This window comes from Bradysia coprophila, unplaced genomic scaffold (genome assembly GCF_014529535.1).
Source record: "Bradysia coprophila strain Holo2 unplaced genomic scaffold, BU_Bcop_v1 contig_232, whole genome shotgun sequence".
Taxonomy (NCBI): domain Eukaryota; kingdom Metazoa; phylum Arthropoda; class Insecta; order Diptera; family Sciaridae; genus Bradysia; species Bradysia coprophila.
In genome coordinates, this window is record NW_023503493.1 from 713,284 (window position 1) to 728,501 (window position 15,218).

The following is a 15,218-nucleotide window of genomic DNA, read 5'->3' on the forward strand; positions in this document are numbered from 1 at the left end:
ATGATGTGTCTCTTCAACAGTAAAAGTAAGAAATTCTTTAAAACCGAACATAACCGATCGTTCTACAATCCCATACAAAACATTTCAGTTGAACACATTTGTAACAACAGCAACAAAGCTGTTCAATTCCATCGAATATATAAACGAAGACTGCATTATACATGCACCATACAAATGAAAAGAAGACGAGAAGAAGAAGAAGTGAAAAATGAACTTAAGTCCTCGGGGGTTACCAACTTGTTTATTGGATGGAATTCAATTTCAGTCGTTGTGGTATGTTCAATCGGTTCGGATGGGTTTAGGAAATTCGATGTTTTTTTGTTTTTGTTGTTTTTGTAACGCGTTACTGAATTCGGTTGATAAATTTATTAAATTTTTATTATTTAACCAGAAGAATTCCAAATAAACCGGAAACTTTTTTCTAGTTTTGTTCATTCATTTTGGTAATTAGTTTTGATGTTGCGTGTGTCCAATATATAGACTCGTCGGAACCATCTCGTCTAGAACAAGTTCATACTCAAAAGAGCTATTATAATTACATGAACTCTTAAATCAAAGTAATTATTCTAAGAGCCACAAAGTCAGCATTCTTGCAGTTATTATTTATAAGAAAAGAAAAGAAAAAAAAAAGATTGTTGTTGTGTTGTGCCTTCCTCTTTAAATAATATTAAAACGTGAGAAAAACAAGAGAAAAATTTGCGATTTATAAATTCTTCTCAAGAGTGCCTGGTTATCGATATGTATCTTGATGTAGCCATACGAAACTTATATGCAACATTATAATGCAATAGCATTTATAACAAGTGGAATAAAAGAAAATTACCAAGAGGAGCAAAAGAAAAAGTAAGAAGAAGAAGAGGAAGAAGAACAAAAAAAAAACGTGAGTCCGGTTTTCAGTCCCTGAATGTTGATCCAATTAAATTGCTGGAATTTTGAATGTAATATCAGTTTGAAGTATGAGATATAAACCGTTTCAATTCAATGAACGTCATCAGGTTTGCATTTTTATTTATGGAATGGTGTTCTATTTCCTCAACAGTGTTGAGCATGCAATTGATAAACAACAAGGCATCAGAACAGTCGGAGCGTCTGCTGCGACTTAGCCCCGTACGATCCGTAATCCTATTTCGTCCGTAACCATAATACGTCCGTAGCCGTAATACGCCCGGAACCCTAATACGTCTACAACCCTCTAATGCGTCTGTTACCAAAATGCAAGTCAAGTTGGGCATGGTCAAATTTACTGAAAGTGTTCATTTTTAAAATTGCGCATAGCGCAATTACGAAAGCCCGTACGAAGTACCTCTCAAATAAAACCAACAATTTACGACATTATTTTATAAACCCAAATTTTTTTGCCAACTTTCCATTGGGTATTCAATTACCTCTCAAATAAAACAAAAACTAGCAAAATCGGTTGAGATTTACTCGATTTATGTGCAAAAAGCACTTAGGGCCGAGTAGCGGCCTTAGTCCAAGGGCGCAAATTTGAAACTTTTTTTGCCATCATTCTATTCGGCATTCAATTATCTCTCAAATGAAACAAAAACTAGCAAAATCGGATGAGATTTACTCGATTTATGTGCAAAAAACACTTAGGGCCGAGTAGCGGCCTTAGTCCAAGGGCCCAAATTTGAAAAATTTTTCGCCACGTTCTTTTCGGTATTCAATTACCTTCCATAAAAAACTAAATCTAGCAAAATCGGATGAGATTTACTCGATTTATGTGCAAAAAACACTTAGGGCCGAGTAGCGGCCTTAGTCCAAGGGCCCAAATTTTAAACTTTTTTCGCCACGTTCTTTTCGGTATTCAATTACCTTCCATAAAAAACTAAATCTAGCAAAATCGGATGAGATTTACTCGATTTATGTGCAAAAAACACTTAGGGCCGAGTAGCGGCCTTAGTCCAAGGGCCCAAATTTGAAACTTTTTTTGCCATCATTCTATTCGGCATTCAACTATCTCTCAAATGAAACAAAATCTAGCAAAATCGGATGAGATTTACTCGATTTATGTGCAAAAAACACTTAGGGCCGAGTAGCGGCCTTAGTCCAAGGGCCCAAATTTGAAACATTTTTTGCCATCATTCTATTCGGTATTCAATTATCTCTCAAATAAAACAAAATCTAGCAAAATCGGATGAGATTTACTCGATTTATGTGCAAAAAACACTTAGGGCCGAGTAGCGGCCTTAGTCCAAGGGCCCAAATTTGAAACTTTTTTCGCCACGTTCTTTTCGGTATTCAATTACCTTCCATAAAAAACTAAATCTGGCAAAATCGGATGAGATTTACTCGATTTATGTGGAAAAAACACTTAGGGCCGAGTAACGACCTTTGAGCCCTCCCAACAAGCTCGCGTTGCATCCTACACAAAAACAATGTTCAGCAACTTTGTTCTACTCGTCAATACCTTTCATTTGATATATCACAAGCAGCTATTACGTGCGTATTTCGGTAGATATCGTCGAAAGACTGAAAAACACCTATAGGGCCCTAGCTCTGGAAGGGCCGACCCTACCATGCCCATTTTCGAACTTGACCTTACTTTTGTCGATACCAATCGGGGAAAAAAAGAATTTTGAAAAAAGGTTGTGATTTGCTCAAGCTAGAGGGGTCACGGACGGACGGACGGACGGACGGACATTTTTTTTATTGCGGATTCGTCATCTATGAACATAACCAAAAGCTTTGCCCTTACTGTCTGCTTCCAATTCGACGTGTTACAAACGGCATATTAATCTTATAAGCCCCCAGTACTTCGTACGGGGCTAAAAAAATTGCTGAAAAGTTTGATGACTGGCTCAGTTTTGGTTTTTAAATCAGAGTTGCACGTTAACCTGCTGGGCCGTCTTAGGTTGACTTTTTTTTTGCGCCAAGGGGCAACTGTTAAATTCACGTCAAATGTACATGTGGCGTTACGGTTAGGGTGGTTCAAAAAAGACTTTGTGTGATTTTTCTGGGTCCCATAAAGGATGATTCTTAAATTACGTAATGCCTTTTCAGTGATTTCATCAAAATTAAATCCGAAATAACTCGAGATCAGCGCGGTCTGTGAAATCAAAACTATTGCCTATTCCCCCCATCGATGGTAGAACCTTGAATCGTAGAACTTATTTTTAACTTTGCAAGCCACTTATCATGTCCGGAGCGATAGCGGAGGACTTGACGCAGTCTAACTTCCAAAAAAAGAACGAAGACAATTTTTTGAGACGCGGCAACTATCAGAGAGGTGCTAAGATAACGGCTGGGACGCCGTTTCGACGGATAGAGGGAATTTGTCAGCCTTTTTCATATAACGAATGAAATGTCAAAAATGGCTGACTTTTTCCAAAATTGGGCGGGTTTACAAAATAATTAATTTTTTACTACAATGATTCGAGAAGCAGAATATGGAAATACGTTTGCATCGGTGTCAAAATTAACGTAAAGGGTTTTATTTGCAAGGTAATTTCGTATTATCTGAGATATACGCGTTCAAAAATTGGTCTCCAAAATTGCTTTTTTCAATTAGGAAATAGCGTACGAATACTGAATCTGATTTATAAATAATGGACTTACGTTCACTCTGATCCCACAAGGATCATGTTAGCAATTTATTTCATTAAAATTGGTGATGCTGGAAGTATTAAAAAAAATCTGTGGTTATGTCTTTTTCAATTTGACAGCTGGTCGCATACGGTTCAAATTTTTTCAGAAATGATGGACAAATTCCCTCTATCCGTCGAAACGGCGTCCCAGCCGTCATATTAGCATCTCTCTGGCAACTATATATTGCCGAGAATTTAAGTTTCTTTCCTTTGGCCTGTATCACCACAAATCCTATTCTATCTTATTCGCGCTTCAAATACGAGCAAAAAATGAAAGGTTTTCGTAACACGATTCGAACAAAAAAATAATTAAGAAAAATCGGGGCAGATTCGTTTGAGCTAGAGTGATTAGAGTGACCAAATTTTGAGCTACTCGAGCGTAGGATGAAAGGACTAATAGAGAGTTACTTTCTTCGGCAAAGTCTCAGAGTTTTACGAGTATAACAGAGGGGCATATGTGAAAAATGTCGAAAGTTAGAAATGGGTGGGTCAATTATGTTTTTAGAGGTATTTCTTGAATGGTGGCAGATAGAGAATTACTTTCTTCGTCAAATTTTCGATTTTCGTCTTTCGAATTTCGTCAAATTTTCGATTTTCGTTAAATTTTCGATTTTCGTCAAATTTTCAAATTTCGTCAAATTTTCGATTTTCGTCAAATTTTCGAATTTCGTCAAATTTTCGAATTTCGTCAAATTTTCAAATTTTGACAAATTTCCTAATTTCTGTTATAAACTGTTATAAAAAGCAGTGTTCGAAAACTTCTAAAACGACTGATATCCCAACAAAAATCTCTTCGAGAAAAGTGTGACGCAGTCTTTGAAGTACAATTTCTAAAATGAATGATATCGCTAGAGTTGACGCTTTCAGCTTCGTTACGCAAAAATTAAATTTTACACCCAATTTTAGTTCAAACAAGCTGGCTTAGTTTTTCTCATCATCTGCCAAATAATTTTTACAAAAAAAATTTTGACTGGAAACAACCAAAATTTTACCAAAAAAATCTGCGTTGCAAAGTGGCAGATGTTCAGGAACAGACCAGCAAAAAAATTATTTGGCAGATGATGAGCAAATCTATGCCAGCTTGTTTGAACTAAAATTGGGTGTAAAATTTAATTTTTGCGTAACGAAGCTGAAAGCGTCAACTCTAGCGATATCATTCATTTTAGAAATTGTACTTCAAAGACTGCGTCACACTTTTCTCGAAGAGATTTTTGTTGGGATCTTCTTCATAGTAAAATATTGCAATTTGACTGACTACTTTCTCGCTATAGCAAAGCACACGAATTTCCAAACTCCAGTTACTAGATTATGCAAATTACAACACCTCCGCTTGATTTACATAAACCAAAGATTCGTTGACTATTTTCCGACTAACTGGCACATTCCATTTCCGAATCATGTATGTTCCGATTTCAATTCCATTTCGTTACACTTCCATTTTTGTTTCCGTTTCCTTCCATTCCCATGCGGTCAATTCCGTCTACCGCTTCCGATTCTTTGTGGTGAGTTCCTTCTGCCACTTGCGATTCCATTCTCAGCATAAATGTCAGCTGGACTATGGCCTTTAAACAACTCCCAACAATTCAATCTTCTGACGATTCAATACCCGATGTATCTTCCACATCCCGAACTGAATTATTCCCTCCTGTGTGATCTGGGCCCATAACCTGTTGGTTTTCCAGATTCCAGTTGCAGTAATGACATTAGGCTTGTTAACCTAGCACATGACCAAGAAAAGAAAATGGCCGTCCACATAGACTATCCTCCATACAGACTTGACAAAATCAATTCCAAATTTTATGCCAATCTTTCGTCAAGAGCTTCCAAGAAATGACTAGCGAGATCAAAAATTGTGGTTGAAAATATGTTTTATACCAATTTGACCCACCCTAATGTCGGACGCCGAACGTACATGTCCTCAAACTCAATGTAGATAAACACTGAAGGTAATGCAAAACCCTCATCGGTTCATATAAATTACGGATTCCGACTTTCGGGTGTTTTCTTGTGTTGTTACACCTGCTCTGTTTGTATGGAATCTCATTCATTTCACCACTAGCTGCAACTTGACGCAAACGAATTCATTATGTGTGCACCATAACGAAGCTAAATTCAACTGAAAGACCGAAGGTAATGCAAATGCGCAGTTACGCACGGATCCCTACTTTCAGGCGAATTTAATTTCGTTATGTTGCACAGTTGCACACATACTGAATTCGTTTGCGTCAAGTTGCAGCTACCTGTGAGGTGATTTCAATTCAGAGAAATGATAAGTTGGTACGCCTGTGACGAGATAGAAAAAACAGGCGTACCAACTTCAATCAATTCCTTACAAACTTAGCAGGTACAACAACATTAGAAACGAGAAACTATCACGATGGCAACATTACAAAAATGAATTCACCTGAAAGTCTTGATCCGTAATTTCTCTGATCCGCTGAGGGTTGACACTACCTCCAGTGTTTATTATACTTTGCAAGTTCTAAGTAACATAAAAAACCTGTTTGTAGTCTCGGGTGCGATGTTTTTTCGGCGCCATAGGGCCAATTGCTCGTTTAGCCCATATGGAAATGAAGCCACTGTATAACCTCTTTTGCTTACCTTACATAAAAACGTTTACGCGCGCAGCCATAATGCGAGCAATGTTTTGCAATAAATGTGATTCGCATGCGATTATACTTAATGCTGAACCATTTCTTGTTTGTTATTGCAATTGAATGAATGATCGTTTGAATGGAGGCATTACATTAACCGATTTGTTTGCTGATTGTTTTCATTGTCATCATGTTCGGTACACAAATTTTTTCTTGATGTAAATGCTCGCGTTATTAATAATTGAAAAATATTTGTTTTTTGTTAGACCGAAATTCCGTTGAAATTTCACCTCATGTTCTGATGTTTTAAGTGTAAAAATTATGGGTACGTGACACGAACGTATAATGATCGCGCACGAGTCACATGTTCATGGCATACAATGGCATACAATTGAATTGTATCAGTCACATGAGCAGTATTGTAAAATGTGGGTGAATGAAGTGTGGGCTAATGAGACAATAGAATTTTGAGTCTTTTTTTCTAGTCCGCTTGCCGCTTCCTATTTAAGACTTTTTGTTCATTTGCTATTGACAAAGACCCGGTACCGAGTCATATTTGTACAGAGAAAGCTCTGGGCTTCAATTCGTACAGATCAGTGACAAATAGCGGTTTCTTCTCTCAAAAAGTGTCAACTCAGTTGTCAATTTCACAAAGCTAACCTCAAAAGATGTTTCGTTCACAGAGCCGCCCCTTGAAATGAATGAAAATTGGTGTGGCGTCTCACCATCCAATCCTTTTTTTGTTCGATTTGAGGTTAGCTTTGTGGGAATGACAACTTATTTGACAGCTCAAACGACATTGACAATGGTCTAAACAAAATGTTTCTGGGATGAAATTCTCTCAGTTTTATTTGAAGTGATGTTATCAGCCGCCAGGCGTTGCTCTGTTTATGTGTCGACGTTGAATTATTGTTGAAACTGTGATGGAGAAGACAATAATAAATTAAGACCACCTCTGACGCTTCTAGTAGCAATATTTAAGGTAATAGTCCAGGCTGCTATGTCATCTCGCTCCCTGGCGAGTTTTAGATTATTTTGACTGCAGTATATGATGAAGGAGTCAAAGTTTCCGAACTATTTTTTTTTCTTGGCTTAAACGAACCGGTAATAACCGGTTTTACCGTAGAACTTAAAGCTCGGATATCTACGTCAAATCGAAACAATTTTTAGTGGTCTTAACGGTTTCGGGAACTTTAATCCAATACTCAAAACTCGTAGAGCAACTTTTTTGTCAAGGGACCAGAACTGCCCAGAAAAATGGCCCCAAAAAACCGCTAATGACTCATTTCCTTGGCCATTTCTCAATCATTTTCGACGTGTAAGGGCTTTTTCGAAAGGTAATTGCATTCGAGCTTTCTTCTGAACTTGAGGGAAATCTCAGATTTCTAGAGGTCAGTTCCCAGAATTCCATCACTGCGAAAAGTCTATCTTCTTCCCAAAGCTAGAACTCAAGAAAAATTTACATTTCCAGCAGTTTTTTCTAGTATTCCAGATGAGGAAAGATTGAGGTGTCTGGAGGTCAGTTCCTAGAATTCCATCACTCCTAAGGGTCCATCTACTTCCCAACGCTAAAACTCTAGAATGACCATCACTTCCATCAGTTTTTTTTAGTTATTAGTCAACCAAACAAAACCTCTGAGCCGAAACTGGAGCTGTGAAAGGAAGCAAGGACCAAGGAGGAATTTATAGTGAGATATTCCGACCAGTTAAAACTGTGACAATTTGTATGAAAAGCCGGTCTTTTCAATCTGTTAAAGTGACGTTTTAAACGTCAAAAAAATATTCGATTTAGTCAGAAAATCGTTTATTTTTCCTCAATACTTATGGCGAAACAAAACTAAAAAAAAATAATGATTTTCTGACTACTTCGAATATTTTTTTACGTTTGACGTTTAAAACGTCACTTTGACAGACGGAAAAGACCGACTTTTGATCCAAACTGACACAATTCTTGAGTAATGAACTCCTTTAACTTACGAGATCGGAAATAAGGCGAGTAGCTTGTCGAATCTTTTATCTGTGTTCCCGCTTATCAATTGAAGAAGCATCCCGAAACTTGCCTAGTAAAAAAAGTTGAAAATTTTATTTCGAGGGTTTTCGAATTGGAAGGAAATGAAATCTCAGATTTAATGATATTATTGCATGCCCCATGAGAAAGTTGACCATTACATGGTAGTTTGTCACTGCGAAAATGATCCATTACACGAAGCATATTGTCGTCGGCTCATTTTACTCCAATTCCTTTGTGACAATCAACTTTTGCATGAGGAAGCCAATTACCAAAGATTGTTGCTCAAAAACGTTGCTTCTATCACAAAACTGTTACCTCATGAAATGAACAACTTTAGCAGCACCAAACGTATTCCACTACTGTTGTGAAACGCTGGCCCTTTCGTTTATAACTCTCTTTGTTACCGAATCTTACAAAAATCTTTCCACATGTAATTGATTCTTCAACACGTTAAGCAAATTTCTCACAATATTTTTTCCCGTATTTGAATTCCCATTTTGCAGCTCATCACCATAATTATTGAGTTGTGATTGCAACCGTCTAATTTTCTGCACAATATCGTGAACAACGAAATGTTAGTTGCATCCATTGCGGTCATGACTTTTTTTCCTCGATTCAACAATTGTTATGGAAAAGTGATTTCAGTCTTATCGTGGCTGAAGTTCATATGTTCTGTTTCGTTTCCTCCATGGTTCAACACTGTTTACATATTTGTCTTATTGCAACATCGAAATGTCAAACGTCATCAAGAGGCAACATAACCAAACAAAAATGTTGACAAAATGTATAGGTTTGTTCTAATTAACTGTAAACCCGAACTTTGACAGCACGAACGTACGAAAAGACAACGATTTCATCCACAGAGATGGACATAACCTAAACGTCAACTTTCTTTGTAAATTTTTTGCTACAACTTTCGTCAACCTGAAAGTTGAGGTTAAGTTGCCGTCTGTGGATGAAGTTTGACATTTCGAAATGACCTTGAAACCTATGGAAAAACGTTGAGATTATGGCTATGTGGTTGACGTTTAATAGTAAATTGCACTTTGTACCTGCACTTGGAAATGATCTATAGATCATCTTCAAGATACGGTACCCATTTCAGACGAAACCTCACTTAAGTTTCGTTCACTCATTCATTTGTATGAGATTTTTATAACGTGGATGACATTTCAGACGGCCTTGAAGATGATCTGTTGTGAGAAGTGAGAACTAAATCGATTGATCGTTCGCTACTAACTTCAAGCATATGAAATGCATTGACGTTCAATATTTTGCATTATGAAGATCCCTTTTAGAGCGATAAAAAATATTTTTGTTTCACATCCCCATACGATCAGACACATCATACGAATTCGATATTGGCTCTACGGATGGAATATTTTGTGTGTTATTGGATCTGTGTGTTTCACAGTCTAGAAAAAATGTATTTAATGCGTTCATCGTTCGTTTATATATCTTTTAACGAACTTTTTATTACTCTCGAGACACATGACGCCTACATTTCGATAACAAGAAGCAGAAAAAAAATTGTTCGGAGGGTTTATTGTCACCAAAAGTTTTTTTTTATTTTTAAATAAAAACAATGCCGAGCAGTTCATTATCTTGGTAACTATTTCATTTGCGCTTCAATTATCACCTTCGAAATTCTTCTTCCAATGAAACGTTAAAGCGTTCCATTTTAATGTCCAGCTTATTTCTTAAAGTATAGTTTCCACTTAAAAAGAGCACTCCGTTTAGCCTCCGTCTACATGACAGTTGTAAAATAGAACAAAGGAACTGTCACGTAAACGGACTAAAAAATTGAAATAAATTCAATTTCCACTCCGTTTGCGTGACAGTTCTTTTGTTCTATTTTACAACTGTCATGTAGACGGAGGCTAAACGGAGTGCTCTTTTTAAGTGGAAACTATACTTAACGTGTGAGCCTTTACCGAAAAACGTTGAAACGTTGAAAGCAAGGTTGTAAGGCTATAAGGAGGTTACGTCGATGACTGGGGCAGCAATCACAAAAAATCACTAATCTTTGCTGTAATTTTCATACAAAATTGTAGCGCAATTTCAGTTCAGTTGAAATGCTGTTAGAGTTACCGATAGTCGCATCTACTTCAGCGGATGACAAAAAACACAAAGTACAAGTTTCAGGTGATATTGAATGCAGCGTCATATGTTGTTTGGTGTAGCGCTTACGATTTCAAAGCAATTGGAAAAGGCCTGGGTGCCGATTCTCGAAACATTCGTAATTAGCATTAAGGTGACAACTGTCAAGTTATGAATTCTTAAATTTACGAGAATCGGCATCATGGGTCTCAATTCTCATTCTTGAAGAGTTCCTTACTTGACAGTTCTTCTCTGATTTTATACGTGCAGTTGTCAAGTTACGAATATTTGGACTAGTTATGAAAATACGAGAATCGTCGTCCTGTGTCAGAGAAATGATAAATTGGTACGCCTGTGGCGAGATAGAAGTAACATGTGAATGACAGTTGGTTTCTCCCTAGGGGAGATAATGTGAGAAAATTGCATACAAAATTGGTTCCATTCTGTCACATAGATACCAACTGTCATTCATATGTTCCTTCTATCTCGCCACAGGCGTACCAACTTATCATTTCTCTGCTATAAACACGAAACCCAAGTTTCAGGTGAATTTTAATGAAGTATCATATTTCGTTTGGTTCAGCGCTTACGATTTGAAAACAATTGGAAATGGCCTGGGCGTAGATTATCGTAGAATTCGTAACACTGGGAATTCGGTATTTGACAGTTGCCTGCATAAAATATCCCATAAGAACTGTCAAGTTACGAATTTTTAAAGTTACTAATGTGACGAGAATCGATGGGCGTAAATTCTCATGCCGTTCGTAACTTTAAGAATTCGATGGGATATGCACGCAACTGTCAAGTTACGAATAATGACTTACGAGAATCGTCCCCCAGGATGCCAATTCTCGTGAATTTACCGTTGTCACTTTAACAGTTACGAGTCGTATGAACCACTATTAGCATAGTAAGGTGACAACTGTCCAATTACAAATTCTTAAATTCATGAGAATTTCACACACTCGGCCTCAATTCTTATACGTTCGTAACTTGACAGTTCTTCTAGGATATTATACACAACTGTCAAGCTACGAAAATACGAGAATCGTCGCCCCTTACGAAAAGTATGAAATGACAATAAATCTACGAGTCTAATCTAGTCTTCTTTTCAAGCCATTTGTTTTGAAATGCATTTGAAATGCCCTGCGTTCATAACTTCAAACATTCGTGACTTGATAGTTGCATGTCTCAAATCCTAGACGAACTGTCAAGTTACGAATTCTTAAAGTTAAGAAATTCATGAGCATCGACGTCAAAATGATTGTATGTCAATCTCGCGTCGGTATGCGTAGCTACAGTAAGGGTGAAAAGTATTTCAGCGCTAGAGAGAATTTTACTGAAAATCGTACGTGTGTTACACTGAAATGACCTTGCGCTGCACTCGATTTCATCCGAAACTTGTGTTCCGTTTGTTTTTTGTGTTCAGTGGTCTATGTACTTTAGGCACATCAAAAAGACATTTCAAAAAGAAAGATTCTGCATCCCAGTCCGTCCCTGAAGAATATACTTCGATACATAGATACCGCACTGTGAACACCTCCTAACAAAAAATAAATGTTTTCCATTAGAATACTCGAGTTCCTATGAAAAATGTTACTAATTCCAGGACATTTACATTTCATACCTATATATGAACAAGAGTACGAATTTGAACGGTGGGAAAGTCAAAATCATAAAAAATTTGACGGAACAGGTACAAAAAGTGTAAAAAGAGAATCTATAAACGCCATAAAAACGTAAATACCAAAGATCCTTGTTCCGTCACGTTGGTGAATGAATGTACCGTTTAAGACATGCATTGTAGGAAGTAAACATTGAATGAATGAAATCAATTTATGGCTTCAATGGGACCGTTCAAAAATTACGTCACGTGTGCAGGTCTCCTCTTAATTCATTCTCCATGGTAATTTTGATTTATTCCTCCATACATGTTCGCTAAATGTCCTCTGGAACAGTAAAGCATTTCGTCCAAGCAGCTGCCAGCTATTGAAATTAATTTTAAAAGTAGGCGAAAGGCAGTCAACAGAAAAAAACGTTGAACAGAAATGCCACAACCACAACATGGAAATGTAATTCATTAGAAAAATCATAGAAACATCATAGATGTGAATCATCAGCCCAAAAAAATTCTGAATGGGATGACATTTACGATCTCGACTTAATCATTCGTTTTTTTTTCAATCACCCAAGATTTGAATGATTTCGGTTTATCACATGTCAAGCAGACGTTGCATATGACGCCGTTTAGTTTCGTTAGAAATGGATTATTTTGTGACTCATTTCATTTTAAAGGTTCAGTTGTTTAAAAATAAATGTTTTATTTCGCCGAGCGTAGTGTTTGTAGATCGAGCCGAAGGCGAGGAATGCAGTTCAATGTTTGTGTTTTCAATTCTATCTAGCAAAAACCGGTTTTTTCGATCAGCGTGGACCCTTTGCAAGTTTGTAGCCTACATTTAGGTGGAAAAATATTCGTTTTTCGAAATGATCACTCTGGACCGAAATATATTTTTTTTTAAAGTAAAAGCATTAAAACACGCAAAAATGTGTCGCTTTTAATGGAAAAATTGGTTTGTGAGTCATACCTTATCCCACTTGGAGAAACCTGTGCAGATTACATAAATTTACACGATCTGCACTTGTTACTCCAAGTGGGTTAAGTTATGATTCACAAATCAATTTTTCCTTTAAAAATAACCCATTTTCGTGCTGCAATGGTTTTACTTTTTCAAAAAAAGATCTTGATTCAGAGAAATCATCAAAAAACGAACATTTTCCCGCCTAAATGTAGGCTACAAATTTGCAAAAAAAGGTCCATTGCTCTTAATGACAACTTTCACTGACAAGATAGTTGTGACTGCTGGGATCAGTAGTAAGTCTATTCCATCTGTCAAATTGACATTTCAAATGTCAAACAAAAATAAATTTGCGAAATGGTCACCAAATCGTAGATTTTTCATCAGCTCTATTCCACTAATGAAAGTAAGTAAAATTAACGGTTTTTGTGACTAATTCGCATATCTATTTTCATTTGACGTTTAAAACGTCACTTTGACAGATGTGATAGAACAATTTTCGATCCGAACAGTCACAGCTCTTCTCGATCAAAATCGGTCGTGAACCTCACAGTTAACTTTCATAGGACTAACTGAGCGACAAAACTTAAGAGCAATGGACCCTTTGCAATTTTTTTGTCTAAATTTAGGCTGTTTTTTGATCATTTCTTCGAATTAAAATCGTCGGAGGACGCAAAGAGTGTTACTTTTAAAGGAAAAATTGGTTTGTGGTATCACCCACTTATCCCATTTGGAGAAACCTTTGCAAATTAATTGATTGTGTAAATTTATGTAATCTACACAGGTTTCTCCAAGTGACTCAAAAACAAATTTTTCCTTTAAAAGTAGCACATTTGCTCCACATTTGCGTGCTCCAATGGTTTTATTTAAAAAAAAATGTTTCAGAGAAATCATCAAAAAACCAGGCAAAAAACAAATATTTTTGAGCCCAAATGTAGGCTACAAATTTGCAAAGCCCAAATGTAGGCTACAAATTTGCAAAAAAGGGTCCATTCCTCTTAAGAATGACAGACGACAAGCATATCAACAGTTTTCCTATCTGATCTATTACTTCATTTGATCAACGATTTTCAGAGATTGATTTCAGAAATCTCTTACTTCATATGTTTTGAACATGCTTTTTGCTATATAAGATCTCATCAGTCAGACCTTGTCGTTTATATTATTGCTGTAGTTGTCGATAACAGATGACAGCCGTCTGTAACAGGTTCGTTTTCCCAAGTGTAGTATTTGCAGTCAATGTTTGTGTTTTCAATTCTATCGAACAAATTCAAAATGACCACAATGCCATGAAAAACAATTTTTTTTTCGTTCAGCGAGACAGATTTATGGTCAAATCGGCAATGTTAATGCATTTGTTTTAGTTTATTGCAAGGAACAAACCGAACGCTAAAGTGATAAAATATGGTGCATAATTAGCCAAATAAGTGAATCCATATGCCTCGTGTGAAGTCATTTCACTCCGTCCACCTTCGGCTCCACTCGTTCCACGAACATTCACACTCAGATATATATACTCTCGCCCGCATTCAAACTCGTGCAATCAGGACTCACTTACTCGACCAACTGAGCACAAGGGAAATACGTTTTACCGCTCATGAAGTAATGACTCATTTCTCATTAATATCTCCACCAGCAGCACAAGTTTTGACTATTCGACTATCGCTATGACGTGGTAGAAAGTTGAGTAAGCCTTTTTCATTTTAAACACGACAGACATCGATCTACTGAATCTGCTACTTCTTTCGTTAAAAACAAAATCTTTTACCTCATTCGTTTAAACATACATTTTGCTATATAGGACCGCATTGACCGGAGGTTATCGTTTCTTGTTGTTGATAACACAGGGCTGAACGTTGCTAAGAATGAATTGGCTAAAGGATAAAATTCGTGTCTTGACTCCGAAAAATATGCAACACCAGCGGACCGTTCTAAAATAAAACATTCACATTCGGACACTGACAGCACACCTGACTCTCTAACTCTATCTCTATTCTACTCACGTGGGGTAGCAAACGGTTTTTTTTTGTTTTAATCGAAATGATAGGTCTTCTTGTATAGTACACCACTTACACCGCTAACTATGCACGCACCCGCCGGTGCACTTTAATATTCACATTAAATTTTAGGGGATAAAAACCGGAATAACATTTCCGCTCTGTCTGTTGGGATTCGTGCAACTCAATGCTCGTTTTAATGTTACACCAGTCCCTTTGATATGAAATTGTGTAAATTGTGTACAAAATGTTATTTTCATTTTCATGTGTTATTGTGTGCACCATTCTCGGATATTATAAAACCCACCTTTCGTTTTATTCATGCACACCGAAGTGTGCATTGTAGGACT

At 36.9% G+C, this 15,218-nt stretch overlaps 1 protein-coding gene across 1 annotated transcript in view; it reads left to right on the forward strand.

Annotated features, from left to right (window-relative positions):
- Positions 1–256: 256 nt before the first annotated feature.
- Positions 257–15,218, forward strand: part of LOC119075799 — a 28,564-nt gene continuing 13,602 nt past the window's right edge. Inside the window, exon 1 of the mRNA XM_037182366.1 lies at positions 257–843. The gene's annotated coding sequence lies outside the window, so the exon portion shown is untranslated. The remainder of the gene's footprint in view (positions 844–15,218) is intronic.